The following is an 18,018-nucleotide window of genomic DNA, read 5'->3' on the forward strand; positions in this document are numbered from 1 at the left end:
GAGCCAGCGTGCAAAGGCCTAGAGGCCCGGCCACCAATTTCAAGGTCGTTCCCGTTACTGACTCCAGCACAGCGAGCGGACTGACCCCTCTCCCTCTGCCACTGGCCTGCCGAACAGGGACTTCCCGCCCTGGGAGCCTCTCAGGCTGTTTGTGTCTGAGTGTGACTGAAAACCATTTGGTAACATCAGCTGGGGATGCTTGTGAAAAGACAAGTTCTTGGGTGGCTCAGTTGGTTAAGTGTCTGACTCTTGCTTTCAGCTCAGGTCACAATGTCGCGGTTCACAGGATCGAGCCCCACGTCGGCTTCTGTGCTGACGGTGCGGAGCCTGCTTGGGGTTCTTTCTCCCTCTCTCTCTGCCTCTCCCCTGCTTGCATACACTCTCGCTCTCTCAAAATAAATAAATAAACTTTAAAGAAAAGAAAAAAGACAGGCTCCTGACCTCTTGACTCAGAAGTTATCTGTCAGGGAATGTGGATTGTAACAAGTCTGGGGGGCCACTGCTACCCAGAGTGTGGACCTGAACCCACATGGGCTCCACTTGGGAGCTTGTTAGAAAAGCAAATTCACAGCCCTGTCCAGAACCCCTGCATCAGCCCCTCTGGAGGTAGGGCCCGAGGCTCTGCGTGATTCTCGAACCCCACGCCTGCTGGACCGGGTAAAAGCAGTGTGTTCGTTTCTTCTTGCTGCTGTGACCAATCACCACAAGCTTAGTGGCTTAAGACAACGCAAATGTATTCTCCTACACTTCTGGGGGCCAGAAGCCTGCAATCAGTTTCTCTGGGATAAAGTCAAGGAGTCAGCAGGGTTGTGGTCCTTCCAGAGGCTCCAGGAGCATCGGTTTCTTTGCCTGTTTTCAACTTCTCGTGGCTGCCTGTGTTTCTTGCCTGGGGGCGCCTTCCTCCATCTTCAAAGCCTGCCTTTGCTTCTGCCGCCGCCGCATCTGTCTCCTTCTCTGAGTCTGCCTCCTCTGCCTCCTTCTTACAAGGACGCTGGTGATGACACTGAACCCACCAGGATAATCCAGGATAATCTCCCGTCTCAAGATCCTCGACCTGATCACATCTGCAGAGTCCTTTCTGCCATGTAAGGTACCATTCCCAGCTCCCTGGAATGGGACATGGGCAGATTTGGAGTGGGGGAGGGCATTCTTCAGCCTTCCACAGGCAGTCCAAAAAGGTCCTTGTCGATATGTAACTGCGCTACGCAGAAGCCAATGGACCAGTGTTTGTCAAGGGTCTTGACTATGCCCATCATAGTAATGTAGGCAGCTCCAAAGGTGAGTGAGGGGAATCCCTGAGAGTCCCTTTGTTTTGTTTTTGTTGTTGTTTTAAAATTTTTTTTTTCATGTTTTGAGAGAGACAGAGCGTGAGCAGGGGAGGGGCAGAGAGAGAGGGAGACACAGAATCTTAAGCAGGCTCCAGGTTCCAAGCTGTCAGCACAGAGTTCGAAGCGGGGCTCGAACTCACGAACTGGGAGATCATGACCTGAGCCAAAGTCTGATGCTTAACCGACTGAGCCACCCAGTTGCCCCAACCCCTGACAGTCCCTTTGGATGAGTGCTTCAGTGTACTAAGCACTTCGCATAGATTATCTTGCTGATGTCTCAGGACAATCCTGTGAGCAGTAAGGGTCTTTAGCTCATCCCCAGACCTGCTGACACAGAACGCACATTTTAACAAGAACTACTGTTCCAGACAACCGGCAAATACAAGCAGTACTTCATTGTCATAATTCTTCTCTATAAGGAAAAAGCACCATCTTAATTCTTATGATTAAAATGTTTTGTTTTGTCCTAAATGTAATAAATCTTGTTATAGAAAAATGGTGACACGAACAGAAAAACATCACCTGTCCTCCCAACACCCTAATGTAACCACTACTTCATTCCTTTCAGAGGCTTTTTCACCGAACCTGGTCTAAACAAAGCCACACCGTCATTATTTCAATGGCTTTATGACAGTAGAATGGTTGATTTCAGCGTTCCCCAATTTTCGTCAATTTTTCACTAATCTGAGCAACTTTGTCTTTGTGCGCATAGCTTTTGCCTAAATGGAAGATTATGTCTTTAGAATAGATTTCCCAAAGTGGAATTACTGAGTCCTTGGTAATAAAAACTCAAAAAAAAAAAAACAAAACAAAAAACAAAAAACACCACATTTTACGATTTTAGTTGTACGTTGTTTGCGTGTGGGTGGGTGGGTGTAGGCTGGGAGCTTGTTTTGGGAGCACAAAAATCTAACCTTTTCATCTAGATTCTACGATAGAGTGAGAATGTCTCACCTCTGCCTCTTGAACAAATGGGCCTGGGTTCAGCCTGTGGACATGAGTCTAGCTCTAGTAGATGCCTGGTGACATTGCTATGAGGAACCACCCACTCCCAACCTGGGATTCTTATCTTCTAAGACAGTGACCTTGGTCATCAGCATCACCCCTGACAAAGCAGGTCATGGGATGTGCTCACCCCTGCGGTCACTTATGACTATATGGCTGGTTTACAGAAATAGACAGGTGCCAATGTTAACTGTTCTGATGGATCATGTTAGAAAGTAGCAGTGACTAGGTCACTGTCATTTGATTTCTGTCCCTTCATTTTTCACACCAGTCAAAGCAAAAGTGGGACAAAGATTTGGGTGTGTTTTTTTTTTCTGGTGAACTTTTAAAAAAAGTTTTATTTATTTTCGTAATCTCTACACCCAACATAGGGCTTGAACTCACAACCCTGAGATCAAGAGTCACATGCTCTTCCAACTGAGCCAGCCAGGCGCCCTGGTTCCCTTTTTTTTAAGCGTACAATTTCAGTGGTTTTAAATAGCAACTATCAGGGCGCCCGGGTGGCTGAGTTGGTTAAGCATCCAATTCTTGATTTCAGCTCAGGGCATAATCTCACAGTTCGTGGGTTCGAACCTGGCGTTAAGCTCTGCACTGACAGTGCACAGCCTGCCTGGGGTCTCTCTCTCCCTCTCTCTCTGCCCCTCTCCTGCTTGTGCGCTCACTCTCTCTCTCAAAATAAACAAAAAATTATTTTAAAATTTAAATAGCGACAATCACCACAATCAATTTTATAACATTTTCATCACCTCCAAAAAACCCTAGACCAAATAGCAACCACTTCCAATTGTCCCAAAGCTTCCCCCTCATTCCCACCCCCCAGACAATCACTAATCTGGAGATTAGTCTCTAGAGATTTGACTATTCTGGGTATTTTATATAAGTGGAATCATTCAATACGTGACCTTTTGTGACTGGCTTCTTTCACTTAGCATAGTGGGCTTTATTTTTATTTTTTTTTTATTTAAAAAATTTTTTTTTCCTTTGAGAGAGAGAGGTGGGGGAGGGACAGAGAGAGAGGGAAACACAGAATCCGAAGCAGGCTCTAAGCTCTGAGCTGTCAGCACAGGGGCTCAAACCCACAAACCCACAAAATGAGATCATGACCTGAGCCAAGGTCGGACCCTTAACTGCCTGGGCCACCCGGGCGCCTCTGGCATAGTTTTCAAGGTTCATCCGTGTTGCAGCATATGTCGGTATTTCGTTCTTTTTATGGCAGGATGAGATTCCATCGTATGGATGTAAGGATAGACCATGTTTTGTTATTCGTTCATCTGCTGATAGACATTTAGGTCATTTCCAGTGTGGGACTATTATGAATAAATCTTGCTGCGGACATTTGTGAGTTGGTGTGTGGACACGTTTGCATTTCTCGAGTACCCAGGAGTACTACTGCTGGGTGATATGGTGACTCTGTTTTTCACTTTTTGAGGAACCGTCAGACTGTTTTCCAAAGAGGCTGCACAATCTTGGCATCCCCACCGGCCGTGTATGAAGATTCCATTGTTTTCACATCTTCGCCAACACTTGTCTGTGTTTTTTCTTCTAGCCATCCTTCTGGGTGTAAAGTGGTGTCTCACTGTCATTTTGCCTGCATTTCCCTCACCGTTAATGGTACTGAATGTCTTTCATTGTCCGTTAGCCATTTGTATATCTTCTTTGAAGAAATGTCTTATTCCAACCCTCTGCCCATTTCTTTAATTGGTCTATTTGTCTTATTATTGAGTTGTAAGAATTCTTTGCCTATCCTGGTTCTGGTTCTCTCAACAGATAAATGATTTACGAATATTTCCTCCTACTTTGTGGGTTGTCCTCACTGGTACATCTTTTTTAGTCTACACGTGGAAAAAGCTGTAGCAATTAAAATTTTTCTTTTGGTCTTTTTTCAACCGTAGTTTTCTGGTGTGTGTGTGTGTGTGTGTGTGTGTGTGTGTACGTGTGCAGGTGCATTAAATCCAAACATTAAGCAGCATTTTAAAATACAGTGCCTGGGGCGCCTGTGTGGCTCAATCAGTTGAGCATCTGACTCTTCATTTCGGCTCAGGTCATGATCCCAGGGTCGTGTGATAAAGCCCCGTGTTGGGCTCTGCCCTGAGCCTGAAGCCTGTTTGGGATTCTCTGTCTCCCTCTGCGCCCCCCGCCCCCCAGCTTGCACGCATTCTTCTCTCAAATAAAAATAAAGATAAAATAAAATAAAATAAAATAAAATAAAATAAAATAAAATAAAATAAAATAAAATAAAATAAAAAAGAGTGCCAAAGCAGAAGCAGACTCTTTGTTTGCCGATCTGATTCTTCAAGTAAGTGAAACTGAACCAACACCAAAAATGACAGCTTCTTTTCTCTCCTGTGCCCCCAGACTTCCTACCTAAACACAGATCTCCAGAGACAGAGGAGTGGAAGAAGAGGCAATAAATCATCCACATTTGGGCAGGATCATCTTGCAAATAACGACATACCACTCAACCGAGAGGCTAAGTCTGTCAGTTGAGGCTGTGAAATCCACCGCAGAATGTCTTAATTGAAAGAAAAAAAATAAACACTTTCAGGAAACGAGCCCCGCGCTGACAGGAAACAGGACTGTTCCATGTGTTGGACAAACGTCCCTTCTGAAGAAAAGTGCTGGTCCTTCCACTACTGACACATCTATGCAGGCTGACTTAAACCAATAGCTGAGCTTCTGGGGAAAAGTGGGGACACTGTCTTCCGAAGGCCCCTGCCACGTAAAGGAGTAAGTATCATGAGACAGATGGATCTGGAAGGTTCTTCCCTTTCTTTCCTGGCTGCCCACATGCCTACCGCCCAACCCTCAAGCTCAATCTTTCCCGCAGCCTCCTCAGACCCCAGCAGCCCCCACGGGTCACCTTGCTCTCTGACCACCCCTGGGGCCTTCTGTCCCTCCCACACAATATTGCACTTGATTCTCTACTTCCTGAGATTGCTTTCTCTGTTAACATCTTGACTCCCACATCTCCCTGCAAGTTTCTAAAGGCCTGTTGTTCCTTTTTTTATTTTTATTTAAAAAAAAAATTTTTTTTAAGACACAGAGAGCGCGCAAGCACATGGGGGGGAGGGGCAGAGAGAGCGGGGGGGGGGGGGGGCAGAGAGAGCTGGGGGGGGGAGGGGAGAGACAGGATCCGAAGCTGGCTCTGCACTGTCAGCACAGAGCCGTGGCTCGAACTCATGAACCGCTAGATCATGGCCGGAGCTGAAGTCGGACACTCAACCGCTCAACCAACTGAGCCACCCCGACACTGCTGAGGCCTGTTTTTCCTTATATACAAAGAAGGGATCCTCTCCATGTTTGCTGAAGTGAGGGCAAGTGTGACCTAGAAGACTGGGAAACCCTGCTGGGCCAGCGCCCCATCTCACAGGCTGTGCTTCGCTGGGGTTCTCAGGGCCACTGGCAAAAGAGGGAGCAGCAGGCCTGGGGGCCGCAGCTGCTGTCAATGCACTATTTGGCTCTTCCTCTCTGCCCCTCCCCTTCCTGTGCCTCTGCTGTCTGTGTCCTTTCATTTCTCATTTTTTCGAGATTTCTATCCTTCCCACTAAATGACAAGAAGAAAAAATGATCGTCGCTGAACTCAAAGAATAGCAAAAGGAAGGAAGCCTCGAATTATTTGTTTGGTTGTTTTTCATCTTTCTTTTCCTTCTTTTTTCTTTTCTTGTTTGCATTTTGTCAAATGTGGCCAAGTGAGTTTTGGGAACTTGTATCTATCTAGAATTGTAGATGGTGGAAGAAACTGTAGACAGATCATGTAGCTCAACACATACCTTTACAATGAAGAAATGGAGGTTCAGAAAGTTACCCCAAATAGCACAGCTAGTGAGTGGCAGGGTCAAGGCTGGAACCTGGGTCTCTCTTTTTTTTTTTTAATGTTTATTTTGAGAGACAGAGAGAGCAGGGAGGGGCAGAGAGAGAGGAAAACCAAGCAGGCTCCATGCTGTCAGCGCAGAGCCCGATGCAGGGCTCGAACTCACAAACTGTGAGATCGTGACCTGAGCCAAATTCAAGAGTCGGACCCTTAGCCTGGGTCTCTGGACTCCTCCTCCTGTGCTTTTGCCCCTGTCCCTGGGGTGGGCTTCTTATGCATATGATGCCTGGCTCATAAAGGAAGGATGTTTGATAAATGTCATTATTTTTATCACCATTAGCAATGTCTCCAAACCTATATAGGTCTCTGAATTTAGGCTGATTCAGAAAGCTAAACATCCAGGAGTGAAATTCAGCATCAGAAAGAAAGAAAGAAACGCACTGCTCTGACAGCTTTCCGAAAACTCATCATGGCAGAGTTTCCTAAAACTCTACAGTCTCTTATTCTGTAAAAGTGCTGGCTTATTGTTGGCAGATGATTAAACCCCAAATCCAACGCAAAACCAGAACTTAAGAGCTGAACATTCAGAAATGCGTATGGATATCCTGACCCTCTCCTGGCTCAGCCCTGCCACATGTGGCCTTGAGTCAGGCTGTCCAGTGCAATTAAACGTCACGTTCTCTGTCAGACGAGTGGCATCTCCAGAATTAGCAAGCAATGCTGCTGTAGGAAAAGGCTCCATCAAATGTATCCACGTCGTGGAATCAGACAAAATGTATCTGTGTGAGAATCAGCTGATTTTATGGCGGGGAAGGAGGGGAACATCAGGGCCCTGAGAAATTCTCACTATCTTGCTTTGAGAACCTTCCAATGAAAACAGACATTGATAGGGCTTCCTTCCAGCAGAAGCCTTAGGATTAGCTTCTTCTGCTTGCCTAGACAGTGGAAACAGCACTCTCTTATAACCCTTCCTTTTAGCATAAAGATCTTGGTTATATGATGTAGCAGTGATAGAAGGAATAAGAGGAATAAAATGGAACCAAGACACCGAGATAAAAGGCAGAGCACAATTTTTCTGTTTGATGTTTTCTGAAAAGTATCATGATCTGACGAGATTTTTCCTTCTTTCATCCTCTTGATGGCTGAGGCCCTGATTGTTGCAATCAAAGTCGAGTGGAGTACCCGGTGAATCAGCTCCCAGGATAATGCAACTCTGGGAGAACTGAGCTCAGAGTTTTAGAAGGAAGGTTCATGAGAATCATGTGACATGCTGGCTGTCAGGGACATGGCCGTGTGGGGACCCTGGGGGCCCGCGGCCCAAACAAAGACTTCTGTGACCTCCAGGCTCATGGGTACACTCCAGGAGGGCCCAGTCCCGACCCAGAGCAACATGGCGCCGGGGTGGCACCAGTGTTATTTCAGTCCTGCGCCTTGGGCTCTTGTGGTGCATATCTTGCCGCCCTAGGAAGGGCCATGGGAGAAACCTCAGCGCTTGTGTACCTCTAGGTTAACCGTTTCCGGTGTTGCAAATAAGCAAATCCTGGGGCTTCGGTGGTTTATTGGAGTATCAAGGAGCTGGAGGGCATTTGCTCTATAAATCCTCCCTGAGTATCTGGTGGAGGCCCATCTCCGTGTGACAGGCTGGGAGAGTGGGGAGACAGGAACCCAGCCCTCCGGGAATTTACAGTCAGGGGCTGGCTTTGGAAGAAGTACCACCAGGGACTCACCTCATTCAACGGTGGCCTTATGTAAAGAGTGCTTTTGTGTCACCGATGCTGGGACACCTCGGTCCTCACTTCACCCTGCCCCGAGAGCCACAGCTCCTTAGGATCCTGGGATTAATGATCAGAAGGCAGGAACTGCCTGGTCAGAGAATCTTAGGATAGTCTTTGGCCACATGGCATGTACCACGTGAGAGTCAGATGGTACCCCACCCGGCTTATGCCTGATCCCGAAAGAGAAAGTTCAAGAGGGTTTGGCAAATGTCAGTATGTCAGTGTTTGCTCTTGTGTCCCCTCCCATTAATAGGGCCACCCACGTAACACAGGCAGGGGAACCTACTGACTTCGTTTCGTCCTTCCACAGTCCATGCTTGACAGCACTGCGTCCTGGGTGTTAAACAGCCCGGGTTGCTTCCATCTGAACCATCGGGATCTGAGTTCTTACGTGACTGGCTGAAAAGCAGCAGAGTCATTCCAAAGCGATTTATTGAATAGAAGAGCGAGCGAGAGAGCAAGGGAACGAGGGGGTGAGAGACTGGAGACAGAGCGAGAGCGGGAGCCTTTATGCAGATGTCCAGAAAGTCCAGTGCGTTCGGCCTTGAGGTTTAATTAGTTAAATCTGTCATCTCAACCCCAGACACTTCAGAGCTGTGGTGCTCAGCCGGGCTGCGCGTGACAATCCCCTGGGGAGCTGACAGAATGTACAGATGCCCAAGTCCTACCACCGACGAATTAAATCCAAGTCTCTGGGGGTGGTTCACAGACATCAGTATTTATTAGCATTTCCACTGCTATAGAATCATCAGACAACTGACGATCACTGAATTAGATGTCTGCGAGAGGATTTAGGAGGACCAGATTTTTAAAATCCCCTGCTCTTCTGAGTATACTCCAATTCCATTTCAACATAAGACCTGGGCATGATTAGTATCAGGCCTCAGTAACCTCAACTCGTTATTATTCTCAACATTTTGCGTTACCAAGAGAATACTGCTTATATGTATGCACAAACACGTTTGAGTATATAGTCATGCATCTATGCAGAGAGGTGGGTTCAGCACTATGTTTCTGGCAACAGAGTACATAATGGCTTCATTTTTGTCAGGGATGCATTCACCTGCTTTCCTGACACGGACCCCTGAAAATTCATGCACGCCTTTATTCAGAGAACACGAGCCTGCTGCAGCAGGTGCAAAGGAGACAAGGGCCTGGCCGGTGGGAGGGGGAGAAGAGCCTACTCGTATCCAATGAAACAGCGTTGTATTGGGTGCTGACGGAGGTTCAGGCCAACACGATGGCTTGAGAGAAAGAGCTAGAAGAGACGACTTTCCTGAGATTTGATGGATGAGGAGTAGCTTGCCCGGCAGCTCAGGGTGGGGATGGAATAACAAGATGGGTGTAGGGCAGGCTCAGAGGCAGGAAAGAAAGAAATTCCTAACTGGGCCTCCGTCTTGCCCTCGCCTAGAATATTCCATTAAGAAACACGACAAAACAGGGTGCTATAATCCTGTTTCCTCCTAACACAGGGGGTTCTGGACACTTCTTCACATAGGGAATGAGATAGAAGCCGTGCCCTTTAGGGAATTTCGGTCTCATGGCGGGCTACGAATGGACCTGCATCACCACGCTTTCCTTTCTGATTTTTTTTTTCCAAAGCAGACTGTTGAATCTGCTCTAACTGAACGCAAGACAAACCCAGTGAGAGGAATGAAAGTGTGTCATATGTAAGTAGCTGAAGCAGCGCGCCTGAGACTTCGGTCTGGCAACGACACCCTACGGTTGTATATCACTTTGCCATTTATTAGCGTATTTGATCTTCATAAAAGCTTTGTGAGGTAGACAAGAGGAGACAGGCAATATTATTCCCGCTTTACTTGACTCAACGGGTCAAGTGATTGACCCAGAGTAAGGAAGTAATGAATTGCTCTAGAACCCACGTCTTCCTACTCCTTATTTCATCTTTCTACATATTTCTTTCCTTCTGGCTGAACACCAATTTGTCACAAATGTCTCCATGCCACACCATTTAGAAAGCAGAGAAAGCTAGTCCTGGAATAACTCAATTTGAGGAGAATGTCTTAGTCCCCAGTTTAGTCTCTTAGCAACCACATATATTTAGTGATGGCTCCTTCTATGCCTATAAAGCATACCCAATGCGCACTTGGTTTCATATGTATTCCTTGAGCTGGACCGTAATTTAACTACAGCTTTGGTCTAAAAACTCTAATAACTCTTTCGTACTCAGATTCTTATTTTTCACCTTCTCTGCTATGCATATGATGTATGAAATTCTGACAGTTTCTCATTTTAAAAATTAATTTTCTCGGGGCACCTGGGTGGCTCAGTCAGTTAAGTGTCCACCTCTTGATTTACGCTCAGGTCATGATCTCATGGTTCGTGAGATTGAGCCCCACGTCGGGCTCTGCACTGGGTGGCTCTCTAAGGGCACCTGGGTGGCTCGATTTGTTAAGCATCTGACTCTTGATTTTGGTTCAGGTCACGATCTCACAATTTGTGAGATTGAGACCCACATCAGCCTCTGCACTGACAGTGCAGAGCCTGCTTGGGATTCTCTCTCCCTCTCTCTCTCTGTCCCCCCCCCCCCACTTGTGCCCTCTCTCTCCATTTCCCGCAAAAATAAATAAAAGAAGATTCTCTCTCTCTCTCTCCCTCTGCCCCTCTTCCCTGCTCAAGTGCACGCTCTCTCTCTCTCAAATAAATAAACATTAAAAAAAAAGATGATCTCTTCAAAAAAAAAAAGACATTTTCTTTAAGAGGATGATGCTAATAAAGGATATTTTTTTCTTAAAGGTGGTTTATGACTTCAATAAACTTATGGGAATTTATACAGGTACAACCTTTTGGGGAAATAATATGACAATGAGTATCAAAACCCTAAAACACATCCTCTGTTTGACCTGTTAGTTCCACCTCTGGAATCTGTCCCAGGAAAAGCAAATCTAAACTGCAGACCAAAATTTGTGCGTACAGGTCTTTCTCGATGCCTTATTTAGTGGGTGGGTTGAGTTAAATTTTATACAGTCATAAAAAAGAATATCATGCTTTCATTAGAATAAATCTTTTAGTGGTAAAATGCTCATTTTACTAGTTACGAGATCAAGTGGAATGTGTGTTTGCATGTTATGAACCCAGCTACGCGAAGCCCCATAGATGAGAGAGAAACACACCAAAATGTCAACAGTAGTTGTGTCTGGGAGGCACCATATTGGTAAATTTCCTTTCTCACGCATGTTTTTCTGTTTTTCTCAAGTTTTCTGCTGTGAGTGTGTGCTATTCTTTTTTTTTTTTTTTTTTTTTTTTTTTTTTTTTTTTTTCAACGTTTTTTTTTTTTTTTTTTATTTATTTTTGGGACAGAGAGAGACAGAGCATGAACGGGGGAGGGGCAGAGAGAGAGGGAGACACAGAATCGGAAACAGGCTCCAGGCTCCGAGCCATCAGCCCAGAGCCCGACGCGGGGCTCGAACTCACGGACCGCGAGATCGTGACCTGGTTGAAGTCGGACGCTTAACCGACTGCGCCACCCAGGCGCCCCGAGTGTGTGCTATTCTTATGACGGGGAAAAAACGAGCTTCGAAGGACCGTGCTTCTGTGTTGAATGTGGCGTCTACACAGGCATCTACTTTGAACAGCTCTGAGAATATGCTCCAGGGAGTGAAGTGAGGAATAACACAACCATCCTGGCGCTGGCCTCCCTGCTTCTACCCTTGACTCCCTCCAGCTGGTGCTCTGCACGGCAACCAGAGGTATGCTCTTAACATGGAAGGACCCATTTCACTCTTTCACTCAATATCCTCTAGTGGTTTCCCATCTCGTTAAGGCAGTGTCTTCGGCAGAGCTGACAAAGCCCTGTGGCATCCACTCCCTCCTCCCCACTGCCTGTGCCCCCCACCTCCATCTACTCCGGCCACACTGGCTTCCTTGCTGTCCCTTCCACAGACCAGGAAAACACCTGCCTCGGGAACGTTCCCTCTCAAAGGTGTTCTCTCAAACACCAGGATGGCTGCCCCCTCCCCTTCTGCACATCTTCCCCAAATGTCACCTTCTCAGGGAGCCTTCCTAACCATCCAATTCAGATCTATACACCCCACTCTCCTCCTAGGTATCCATCCTATGCTCCTGATCCCTCTTACCGGATTCATTTTTCTTTTATCTGTAGGACACATCATCTTTTAATACACGATGCAGCCCACTTATTCAGCACAGGCTTCAATGTGTAATTGGCAGGCCAAGAGACTGAGCTCTCCCAGCTCATCTGCGCTGTGAAAATGTGGAAATCGCCTTTTGTGCCTGTTTTCCTCTCCCAAAATATATATTTTTTTGGCAGAGAAATGAGCACATTGTCTATATAGCCCTACATTTGTCTACTTGTGTATTTATTACAACTGGCCGTGTAAAGGTACATCATATAGGTCATTGCATATGACTTAGGTCTCTACTAATTCTGTTTGAGTCATTGCCAAATACATTTCCAAAATGGCCCTAACATAAAGACATACTCAATTTCATTGAGATGTATATTTATATTCTTTTTGGAAGGATACTATATGCACATGGTTCAATAGTCCAAAGATAGAAAAAGGTATACAGTGAAAAATGTCCCTGTCTTCCAGTTCCCCAGTGCCCCTCGCTAGTGGTAACTATTGTTAGCAGTGTCTTATGTATTCTTACAAACATATTGTATTGCTACCAAAGTAAATTCATACATAATATATAGTTCCCTTTTTTACCCCCAAAGCAGCATACTCCACACACTATTCTCTCTACCTTGCTTTTATTAGTAGTTCATCTAGGCGATCATTCTGAATCAGTACGTAAAGATTCTCCTTACGGTTTTGTAGTGGCATGTCATTCCATTGAGTGTATGTGTCCAAAATTTTTAATTTATTTTTAAATATTTTATTAAAATTTTTAAATAATGTTTATTTATTTTTGAGAGAGAGAGAGAGAGAGAGAGAGCGCGCGCGCGAGCAGGGGAGAGGCAGAGAGAGAGGGAGACACAGAACCTGAAGCAGGTTCTAGGCTCTGAGCCATCAGCACACAGCCCAATTCAAGACTCAAACCCATGAACTGTGAGATCATGACCTGAGCTGAAGTCAGATGCTTAACTGACTGAGCCAGCCAGGCTCCCCTAAAGATTTTAAAGTAAATTCTACACCCAACGTGGGATTCCAACTTACAACCCAAGATCAAGAGTCACATGCTTGACCAACTGAGACAACTAGGTGCCCCATGCACGTGTCAAAATTACTTAGCCAGTCCTATACCGGTAGATGTCTGGATGTTGGCATTGTTTCCAATCTTTTGGTATCATAGACAATACCTGTATATATAAGTCATTTTGCACATATACAACTGTATCTGTAGAATACATTCCTAGAGGTAATTCAATTTGTCACTTTGTGCATTTATAATATTGCTGCATATCTTATTTTTGGGTATGAGGACACAGGATTTTCAAGATGTCAACCTCTGGGGTGCCTGGCTGGCTCAGTCAGTAGAGCATACGACTCTTGATCTTGGAGTTGTTAGAGCTCTACACTGGGTACAGAGATACTTAAAAAATATATATATTTTACTTAATATATATTACTTTATATACATGACTTATAATATGTGTATATATATACACATATGTATATATGTGTATATATATACACATACACACACACATATCCTCTGTAAATTAATGTGAGATTTCAATGTCATTCCAACCAAAATATCCATAGTATCAGTTTTTGGAACTTTAAGTCCACTTATGACACACCTTTGCTCTGCATTCACCAATGGCTCCCCATCTTGCTCAGAGAAACAGCCCAAATCTTCATTTTCCCACAAGGCCCTCTTGGATTACTCCCTGTTACTTCTCTGACCTCATTTCCTTCTCTCTCTCATGCGCTTTGCTCCAGGCACACTGGCCTCTGGTCTCAGGGCCTTTGCACAGTGCTTCTGCTTGTCCGCACACTTTGTTTCCTCACCTCAACCGCCATATTCTCAATGAAGCCTGTCTTGATCCCCTGGTTTCGTACTTTCCCCACTTCCTATCTTCCTTCCCTATTTTGTCTCTCTCCATCTCACTTATCACCCTTTGACACTGCAGGTATTTGACTGATTTGTCTTTCTCTCTCATGCAGCTAGAACGTAAGCACCACGTGGGCAGATATTTTCCCTGTTCTGGTCACTGCTGTATCCCCAGTGCTTAGACCACTGCCTGGTACTTAGGAGTTGCCCAGTCAACACTGATTGGTTTAAATAAGCATGTGGAATAGCCGGAACCCTGGGGGGGGGGGGGGAATGATTAACAGGTAAGGGGTGGTGATTAGCTTTACTACATAGTAAAATAGGTTATAAAGCAAAACTAATTAAAACAGTTGGGTTTCTGGACCAAGAATAACTTGAGCAGAAGAAGAGAACAGGGTTTGGAAATAGACCCAAATCCATATGAGAACTGGAAACACGATGACAGTCACGTACGAAATCAAGACAAGAAAAGATGGATTATTCAATAAATGGGTTTGGAATACCGGTCTAATCACTTGGAGAAAACAAGATGAAAACTCTGTCTCCTCTTACACCAGGGAACCAAAGATACACAGTAAAACCCTGGGTTGTGAGCAACTTGTTCTGTGAGTGTTCCACAAGACCAGCAGACATTGCTGATAAATTTTAACTTGATAAGCGAGCGATGTCTTACAATACAAGTAGCAGGTGATGCCGAACGTTACATGATCACAACTGAGCCAATGGTTCTCGAAATTCGCTTTGATACGCAAGTGCTTTGGATTACAAGCATGTTTCCGGAATAAATTATGCTCGCAAACCAAGGTTTTACTGTATCTGGAAAAAAAAATCCAACACTAAAATTTGGGGGGACTAATTTGTAATCATGGGGACAAGCTTTCTATGCAGGACACAAGACTAAGAAGAGATGTAGGAAAAGATTAATAAATTTCACAAAAAAACAAAAAAGCTCTCGTAGGGAAAATTGCCACAGACAGAGTTAAAAGACAACACGTACTAGTAAGAACTTTTCAAGATATATGACTTATGACTAATTTCCGAAAGTTGCAAAAAGCTCTTACTAAATCAGTAAGAAAAAGATGAAGAACCTGACAGAAAAATGGGACAGGACATGAATAAGCAGTTCTCAGAACAAGAAATCCCAGTGGCCAATAAATAGTGACAAAAGGCTTACTTTCACTTATACTTTTAAACATGCAGATTAAAATATCAAGGAAATACATTTTTTTTCATTATCAGATCGGCAACGATCCACCAATTTGTTAACAGCTACACTGGCAAAGAAGAGACATACGCATTCTCACTTACTGCTGGGAGAGGGCAGTTTCGGGCGATCTCTTTGCAGAGCACTTTGGCAATATCTCTGAAAATTAAAGCTGGACGATGCTCTCTGACCCAGCAGGTCCACATCTAGGAACTTGTACTATGGAGACAAGGAAAAAAGATCAAGGATATACGTTGTAGAATTATTTGCATTAAAAAATAAAACCCCGATTGTCCAATCATAAGGAAACACCAGTTAAATAAACCATTCTGCATCCATACAATGGAAATATTCTACAGCCATTTAATAAATTACTTGGGATCTTACATGTGATTATGTGATACAAGATTCAGCAAATGCAAACAACACGTGTAGTATATTTCTATTTGTGATAGAGTGGACATGCGTATATATTATTGTATATGTATAAAAAGGGTTCTGGAAAGATCTATAATGTAGCAGGTAGTGGGAGTTAGGTCTATGTTGGGGAGACAAAACTGTGCCTCTCATTTTGTAGCTCCTTTCTGGTTCTCATTTCTTGCACTGTGCATGTGTCACATGTATTATAACAGTAAAACACACACACACACACACACACACACACACACACACACACACACACAAGCTAAATTTCACTCTAAAAATTGTCCTAATTCTAAGGAATGAGGTTTGGGGCGCCTGGGTGGCTCAGTCAGTTAAGCATCTGACTTCGGCTCAGGTCATGATCTTGCGATTCCGTGGGTTTGAGCCCCACATCAGGCTCTGTGCTGACAGTGCAGAGCCTGCTTGGGATTCTGTCTCCCGCTCTCTCTCTCAAACAAATAACCTTTCAAAAATATGAAAAAAAAAAAGTCTCTAATGACATTCATCTCTACTGAAATGACTTCAACTATGGAAGGTAGTTTACTCCTCATTCATATTATCTTTGTTAGCAATAACAAAAAGACCTTTCCAGAGGCAGGAAGCTGGAATCAAAAGAGAATGTATGAAATAAAGGCCTGATTTAAGTCCATGAGATCAAAGGACATTTTCGTCTCCCAATTAAAGAGACATTCCCACTTTCCAATCCAGAGACACGGATGATTGGCCCCAAGCCTACTGTAGCCCCAGAGAGCTCGGTTTGCATTCCCAATCTATAGCTACAAGGTGACCCAGGAAAAGTTATCGAGTCCCTCTCCATCAGTTACGAAGTTGTATATAAAGCAAATCCCCCAAAAACGGCTTAAAAGAGGTAGAGGTTTTTCTTCCCTCTGACACAAGGTAATTCCAGAGTTGTGCCCTCCGTGGAATTGTGAGATAAGAAATTTGTGTTTAAACTGCTAAGTTAGTTTGTGGCAACGTGTGCCACAGCTGTGGGGAACTAACACAGAGGATGGCGGAGCTCGACGGCCCTAGATCAGGCGTCCGCAAACTCTGACCTGGCCCACCAACCAAACCCAGCCCACTGCCTGGTTCTGTAAATAAAAGGCTTTACTGGCACACAGCCACACCCGTCTTTGTCATGTGTTGTCTTTGCGCCTGTCTGCCTCTCGTGCTGCCATGTTGGAGCTGAATAGTTGCAACGCCTAAAAGATTCACTATCTGGTTCTTTAGAGGAAAAGTTTGCCGACCCCCGCTCTAGACGATCTCGAGATAACCAGATGACAAAGCAGTTTACTTGGGTGGTGACTCCTGAAAGCACTGGGGACACAGTAGAGGTGAGATGGGGAAGAAAGGCAGCCAACAGTGTGTGACTGAGCAGGGCATCACTGTGGGTGACTGAGGCTGCATCCTACCAGAAAGTTCTGGGAAGCGGCATCGAACAGGCACCTCAGTCATCTATGTGATGTAGGCAAGGGAGCTGGGAATTAATCAACCCCCATCAGTCACTGGTTGTGCACTGCTGATTCCGTAGTTTGGCGAAAGCCCTTGGGAAAAGAGATGTTAATACAGACAGTCGGAAGTCAGCCTTAAGTGGTAAGTCCTGGCGGGTAGAGATGGGGCAAGAACTGAGTCTGCTACAAGCGGGAAAAGGACATGTGTCCGAGTCCAGCTTCTGCCCACGCCCCCACCCCACTAACCATCCCTCCCCCGAGAAGGAATGACCCATCTAATTGGTGAATTTGGAAGAAGGAGGTGAGCATGCTCGGCTCAAGGTTTCTTGAGTTCTCTTCCAGATTTGTCTGCCCACATAAAGGGTCCACTCTGTTTTGCTCTCCATTATGAGAGGAGCTCATGGCACGGGCACTGCCCCAGAAATAGCAGAGCCCACACTTAGGTTCAAGTCGGTGAGAATGTATTGGAAAGTCTGTTGGCCCCTGGATTTAAGGCCACATTCTTCGGTCATCAACAATGCTGATTATTTCTATCTCCACTTGTTGGACTCTTGAATTTATTTTTCAGTTGGTCTTAAACTTGGGTAGAAGGAGGGTTGCAATTTATTAGGCTCTTAAACCCCACAGATGATTATTATTTTTATGGACTGTCTTACTTAGGTTTGTAACATAATCTCACACGTTACTGTGAAAATCTCAAACAATGCCCAATTTGTGGTCAGTATATTTGTTTCCTTATATGGAACGGGTCTAAGAACAGAGGACAGAATGTTGTACCAGAAATTTGCTTTCCCAGCTAGCACCCAGAACTGTTTCACTGGAAAGATGACAGGAAAGTGCTGTGTACTGGAAAATGCTCATGATAGATTCATACTCTTCTCCTCATAACTTGGGCAACAATGGACTTTTGTGACCTGAAGAGACACACTATATTCTAGAACAGAAATAACAGATGTGCATGTCTCCATTGCACAGGGAATGCCATTTACCCCAGAGAAAGCGGAAGGAGCCACAGACGACAGAACAGTAGTGCCTT

At 44.9% G+C, this 18,018-nt stretch overlaps 3 long non-coding RNA genes across 5 annotated transcripts in view; 2 read left to right on the top strand and 1 right to left on the bottom strand.

The window, feature by feature from the left end:
• The window catches only part of LOC109496437, a 43,902-nt gene that overhangs the window by 9,344 nt on the left and 16,540 nt on the right, over nucleotides 1–18,018 (bottom strand). For all 3 annotated transcript variants that reach the window (XR_006593137.1, XR_002739869.2, XR_006593138.1), the window contains one exon: nucleotides 15,213–15,327. This is a non-coding gene — a long non-coding RNA (uncharacterized LOC109496437). The remainder of the gene's footprint in view (nucleotides 1–15,212; nucleotides 15,328–18,018) is intronic.
• Nucleotides 982–11,164, top strand: LOC109496436. Its single transcript, XR_002152428.2, has 3 exons — nucleotides 982–1,085; nucleotides 4,689–5,060; nucleotides 11,137–11,164. It is a non-coding gene; the product is annotated as an uncharacterized LOC109496436 (long non-coding RNA).
• Nucleotides 11,425–12,240, top strand: LOC123383425. Its single transcript, XR_006593139.1, has 2 exons — nucleotides 11,425–11,629; nucleotides 12,043–12,240. It is a non-coding gene; the product is annotated as an uncharacterized LOC123383425 (long non-coding RNA).

The sequence above is a fragment of the Felis catus genome, chromosome X, assembly GCF_018350175.1.
Source record: "Felis catus isolate Fca126 chromosome X, F.catus_Fca126_mat1.0, whole genome shotgun sequence".
In the NCBI taxonomy this organism is placed as follows: Eukaryota; Metazoa; Chordata; class Mammalia; order Carnivora; family Felidae; genus Felis; species Felis catus.